The sequence below is a fragment of the Rhyacophila brunnea genome, unplaced genomic scaffold, assembly GCF_057557595.1.
Source record: "Rhyacophila brunnea isolate RB1 unplaced genomic scaffold, BYU_Rbru_1.0 scaffold_1, whole genome shotgun sequence".
Taxonomy (NCBI): Eukaryota; Metazoa; Arthropoda; class Insecta; order Trichoptera; family Rhyacophilidae; genus Rhyacophila; species Rhyacophila brunnea.
The window spans coordinates 64,854,310-64,861,333 of NW_028232751.1; positions in this window are offsets into that span (position 1 = coordinate 64,854,310).

A 7,024-nucleotide genomic window follows, 5' to 3' on the forward strand; every position below is an offset into this window, starting at 1 on the left:
TGTTACGTCAGCATACTGTGTTGCAAAATTAATTGTTTTGAATAAGAAATTAATTATATAAATATTTATTATTTTATTCCAGTGTTGATGGTCCGCAAAACATTTTTTGAATTTTTGTGATCCGCGATGTAAAAAGCTTAAGGAACATTGCGGTAGACTATGAAAAATTATCTATGACTAGTATTTTGTAATATCTACCTACTCATTTATTTTTATGTATTCGGATCAAATATGAGGTTTATCTTATTTTTTGTAGGTTTCTGTCCTGCCATATTCATCTGAACCTCACACAAAGCATGAGAGTCTACTGGACACCGTGAGCTTTGATAAATTTAATAAAACAGATGATTGCATCACACATTTGGATTTTTCACCTGTAAAATCTCAAGACATTACAATGGAGCATTCAGATATAACTATAAACGAACAAAATTTAAAACAAGAAGTGCAGTCTCTGTATTTGACAAGTACACTAAAAAGTCATACAGATTCATGCATAGATCTTGAAAACTTGAATACACGTCGTGTATTGCCAATTGGTGATAATAAAGAATATCAATGCGATATGTGTTCTATCAAATTCTCGTTGCTTGCTGATCTTATAAAACATATAACTACTCATACTGGTGAAAAACTATATAGATGCGGTATTTGTGCATCAGAGTTCGCTACACTAAGAGGCCTCAATGCACATAGACGGACGCACTCTGATCAAAAACTATATCAATGCGAGTTTTGCTCATTTAAATTTTCGACAATAATAGGTATCAACACACATAAAAGGACACACACTGGCGAAAAACCATTTCAATGCAATGTTTGCTCACATAAATCCGCAGACAATGGTCATCTCAAAATACATAAAAGGACGCACTCTGGTGAAAAACCATATCATTGCGATCTTTGCTCATATAAATCCATAGAACTCTATACTCTCAATAGACATAAAAAAATTACACATGAAAAACTATTATAATGACGTAATGATTGCTGTAGTGTCCAGTTATTTTAGCTAAGCTAATGACATAATATTTCCTCGTTTTGACATTTTGAAACCATACTTCAAATAATATTGTAATAATAAATAATCCTTCAACAGTATTGAGATGAGTTTAACTTGAAATAATACAACTTAAATCAAGTCAAGGAACGTATACGAATAGAAGAAGGTGATGTTTTTTTTAAATTCAGAAACCTTCGCGGGCGTGCGCACAACAGCTGGTCAAAATTTCATCGCAATCGGATGAATGGTATAAGAACGCATACTAATAGAAGAAGATAAAATCGAAGAAAAGAAGAAAAAATGGTTGTATCAATTCAGAAACCTTTGCGGGCGTGAGCACAACACTTGACCAAAATTTCATTGCAATCGGATGAATGGTATAGGAACGCATACGAATAGAAGAAGAAGATGGTTGTACTAATTTAGAAACCTTTGCGGGTATTACCACAACAACTGACGAAAGTTTCATTGCAATCGGATGAATGGTATAGGAACCATACAAATAAAAAAAGATGAAGAAGAAGATGGTTGTACTAATTCAGAATCCTTTGCGGGTGTTACCACAACAACTGAGGAAAGTTTCGTCGCAATCGGATGAATGGTATAGGAACCATATTAATAAAAGAAGATATAATGAAGAAGAAGAAGAAGATGAATTTTCTAATTCAGAAACCTTCGCGGGTGTGCACACAACAACTCTCCAAAGTTTCATCGCAATCGGATGAATGGTATAGGAACGCATGCAAATAGAAGAAGAAGATGTTTTTCTAGTTCAGAAATCTTCGTGGGCATGCTTGTTCCGTTACCTAGGCAGCAAATTTATTTTTATATATACGAAGAATTGTTCCGTTGCCTAGGAAACGAATATATTATTTTTGGCCAAAATAAAACAAAAATAACTAGACATAATTAAATAGTATAAGGGTACTTTCGTTGACATCCTTAACAGATGTAAAATAGGTTCGATGTGATTTTGAAAGTGGGACTATGGCGGAACCTGAGCTTGTGCCTGGGTTACTACAATAGCTCACTGTACTCTGATAGGATCACGGCTAATCGTGTATACCGTTGTCAGGGCAAACAAGACTACTGTGCTGAGCTGGGTGAGCAGGAATAGCTCACTGTACTCTGATAGGGCCACGGCTAATCGTGTATACCGTTGTCAGGGCAAACAAGACTACTGTGCTGAGCTGGGTGAGCAGGAATAGCTCACTGTACTCTGATAGGGTCACGGCTAATCGTGTATACCGTTGTCAGGGCAAACAAGACTACTGTGCTGAGCTGGGTGGGCAGGAATAGCTCACTGTACTCTGATAGGATCACGGCTAATCGTGTATACCGTTGTCAGGGCAAACAAGACTACTGTGCTGAGCTGGGTGAGCAGGAATAGCTCACTGTACTCTGATAGGGTCACGGCTAACCGTGTATACCGTTGTCAGAGCAAGCAAGACCACTGTGCTAAGCTGGGTCCGGCCCAATGCTAACTGATTGTTCAAGGCCGAGCATCGCCTTATATAGTAAACTAGGCGGCCCCTTCCTCGTCGTCCCGGTGGTAACGCCGGTGCGCTTTGGTGGGGGACATTGAAGTTAAAGTCCCTCCACCAAACCCGCCCCGTACCACCCTCGGTCTTAATCGAGAGTATCACGGGACCCATCAATTGGTGATGTGAAGCATCTAAGAATTGGCCTGGGAGTGTCCTGGGAGAAGATGCCCAAGACTTAGATTGCTACGCTCAAAGTGAGCTGTGACTGAGTTTACTGAGTTTACTCTAATGCAAAGTGCCAGGGAGAGAAAAAGCACATGGAAATTACTAAAAAGAAAATGAACCTACTTGTTTATTAAATTAAAGAACGAAGCTAATCATACAGGCAGCAAAATTTATCTGAAGAGATCTTCACGCCCGTAGTAAGACGCCGCAAATTTTTTGAAAGCAAGATAATTGGCCTTAGTAGCAACCAGGTCGGACGGGCCGATGGGTCCATCAGCTGGTTGGACCGACCTGAGCATTTCCTCCCGTTCGGAGCACATACTCAGACACTCCCATAGGATGTGGTTGACATCCTGTATTTCCCCTCCGCATGGACATGTCGGACGGCTTACAAGTCCAAGCTCGAAGAGCTTGCCAGCGAAACCACCATGACCAGTCACAAATTGACTGGTGTAATGGTCTGGAGTCAGATATTTGGTTATCTCCATTCGCCACTGTATGTTTGGAAAAAACATATATGTGTGCCGGCCCTTGGTCGATTCGTCCCACTTTCGCTGCCAGGTCTTAATGGCCGCGTTGAGCGACATGAGTCTAATTCTGCGCCTCAATAATGCTACTCCTTCGCCAGCTAGCCGAGGGGGGGGAACGAGGTGAAAATCACCAACGTCGGCCTCCTCGCCCTTGAGGAGCAATATTGAAGCGCCGCTGACCTGAATATGCAGGTGAAGTGGGAGAATGCCGGCCAGGACCGGGAGCGCGTCAGTTGAGGTAGTACGGTAGGCCTTGGTAATGGACAGAAGCGCGATGCGCTGTCCTCTTAAAAGAGAGATTCTAAGTTTGACACTTTTGGGAATGCGCGGGCACCAAGCATTGGCGGCATAAGCCGCGATTCCCATAAAAATGGCGCCGTAGGCGATCTTGAGCGCCCTTACTTGTAAGCCCCATCCTTCACCAGCCATGCGGCCGATCCTCTGGAAGGCCACCCCAACCTTGTGGACTTGGGTTTCGGCATGGTGTAGGAAATTTAACATTGTGTCCATTTTGACGCCTAGATAGGTGACGATCTTCGACACTTTCACTCTCGTGTCACCGAATCGGACTGTGGGTAGTCTCGAACAGCTAAGTCGTCTCGGTCCTTTGAGGACAATGGTTTCTGTCTTGGAAGGTGCGAATGATAGTCTAGTTAATCTACCCCAAGCCTCAATTGATGCTAAAGCTTCACCAACGGTGCTCTCAATCTTCGCCCTGCTGTCGGCCTCGACCAGCAGCAGCGCATCGTCTGCGTAGGCAATGACAGTACAGTCGGTTGGAAGCGGAATTCTAAGGAGATCGTCGAAGAGTACGTTCCAGAGAAGGGGCCCGAGGACTGAGCCCTGGGGACATCCCATGCTGGTGTTCCTCTTTATTGTGGTTGAACCAACTCGAAACTCGATCGATCTATTGGTGAAATAACTTTGAATTGACGCGAACAAATTTCCTGGTAGTCTCTTCAGCCGGAGCTTGCGGCATAATATAATTATATTTAATCGGAGTTCTTGACCTAGAAAAAGTAATACAAAAGCATTTGTCAGTATTCAATTCTAATTTATTCTTTTTTGACCAACTTTCAATTGAACAGAGATTTCTCTGTAACATGCAACAGGCCAACTCATTGCGAATCGGTGCATATAATTTCAGATCATCCGCAAAAAGTAAAAATTCTACTCCATCCATGGCTTTAACTATATCATTGACAAATATGAGGAACATAATTGGTCCCTCTGGATCTGTTAAGCGCCCCGCTGAAGATCCAGAATCTGACTCTCGATGTTTGTTCTAGGTTGATCTTTTTTTCGGTCTTCCACGTTTTGCGTAGAGGAATTACTAGTCCTGGTAATTTGGGTTACCGTCCCATTATAAAGGGTCAATGCAGAGGTATGATAGACCCCCATTGGTGTGCTCGAAGAATCATGAGCGGCTCTTTCATAACTGGTGGGACCATGTCGTCGTAATACCTATAACGTATGACCGTCTCGTCGTGGGGCAAGCTTGGAACTTAAGCCTTTTGATGCGTTGCTGAGTGCATGCGATGCAATTAGTACGTAGTCTCCCGAGTCTGGGTCAGGATCTGGCCTACGTTTTTGGTTGGCATATTGCTTCCTGATATCCTGCTGATTGTCATGCACTGCCCTAGTGCGTCTGAGAGTGTCAGTAAGTTGGAGTAGATTCGGCGTTATCTCGGGTATAACATTCTCTGACTCCGTTGTCGAGTAGTTTCTCTCTCCGTGTGTGAGTAGACGACTAGCATATTCTACTGGTTCTTCCCCCTCCCCCTGGAGCATGTATGCATTACTGCTTACATCAGTTTTGAGCTGATATGGAATTGTTTCATCTGCCTGGTGCAAGATATAGATATGATGCGTTCGATATAGCCAGTTCGGTAGTGGTGTTGAGGCAGTGTTCCATTTGTCTGGCAGGTTGTGGAATGACCTCAAATACCAACCTATGGTCTTCAAATAGTTTTTCCAGACTTTTTTGCTGGTCGTTTGACAAGTCGTCTATGGAAACCAACGCCAGGTCTATCTTTAAGAATCTCCTTCTTTTAGGTGACTTGGCAAAGAGTGTTCGGTTGATTATTATTTCATCGTCTAGTCCCCGATGAAGGTTAACTTGAGCGTCTCTCATCATCCGATTGATAAGACGAGGTGAATAACCGGTCAAGCCATTCTGTTTTGGTGATGATAGTGGTGAGGGGCTTAACAGTCCCCTCTGAGCCTGCTCTAGTATATTCTTATGAGAATGTCAAAAAAAAGTGTTTTTATTTTATGTTTTTTGGCAATAAAAAGGAGGAAAAAACGGTCTAAATGGGTGCGGGAACGGATTCAGCGACGAGAAGAACTAGGTGCCTTCCGTTTAATGTTAGAGTTTAAAATCGAAGATCCAACTCAATTTTTGAACTTTGTGAGAATGAGGCCAGTGGATTTCGAAAAACTAGTTTGCAAGATTGGACCTTTTGCCAAAAAACAAGACACAAGTGTAGAAGAACGATTAACAGTAACATTGCGATATCTAGCAACTGGTAAGAAGTGAATCGTCCTTGCATATTTAATAATATATTTTCGTAATACGAGTGCAGTTGTGGGCCAAAATGAATTAATACCATTTGAAGCGCATTTTTTTCTTCACAGACTGCATCAGAATAATTAATCGTATGTGCCGAGAACATGCGATATTTTATTTTTCCACAAAATCCATAGAACATGGCACATCTGATTTATTTCTCACTGTCTATGATATTTGACAGATCGCTAAAGTACATTTATTTACGTGCGTTGGGGTGGGGTTAGAGTCGTTGTTTTGAACTAATACTAAAAACATCCACATCCACATGTACATATCAATATTTATTGATGAAATACTTCAATGTGTGTTTGGTACAATGCGAATATGAGAATGTGCCAAATATCACATAAGATAATATATTGAATATGCAGTGACCTTAGATTATAGAAAAATATAGATAGAGCGATAGTGAGTGTTTGTTTCCGAACAGATGACGAATTTTTTCTCGCGCTTGGGTCGCCCCCACCACGCGACCTTCACGCCCCTTTCAAGGGTTTTTCGGAAATACATGACAGTGTGCGTGAACATTTGCTTGGCGTAGTGTTGCCAGATTTCGAATGATTTTACAAACGATTTATTTTTATATTATATTAATAATTATTAGGAGAGTGAATTTTGGTAATACGAAATATATTTAGATAACACACAATCTCAAAAATACGATTAATATTTATTACATTCCTATAGTGTTCGGAGAAATAAAAAAAACATGTTTTCAATAAATTTTATTTATTATTAATCAAATAATACATTCAATTAACGATTCAAACATATTTGCTATATAAATTATGTAGCAGGTACCTACCTACTTGGAAGTATAAGTAAAGAAAAATATAAAGCGTGAATTACATTGAGCTACTTTACGAGCTGTTTGTTGGCAAATTTGAAAGAGGGCGATTCAGCTACTGCGATTGTGATGATGACACACAAAACTTTCCATTCGCTGAGAAGCCACAAGCCAGCGACTATTTTGACAGAACGTAGTTCGTTTTTTTACCGGGAGGTTGCTACTGCGCAGACGCAGTAGGTCCACACGCCGGCGTGTAGCGTGTAAAGTTGACCGGCTTTCAACTTTTCTCGGTAGATTGTTTACAATCTGCTTGTTCGATGATGACACTAAAGCGTCAATTACATTGAGCTTTTTTACGAGCTGATTATTGGCAAATTTATAATCTGCCTGTAAATTCGCCCAGTGTAATCATCGAATAAG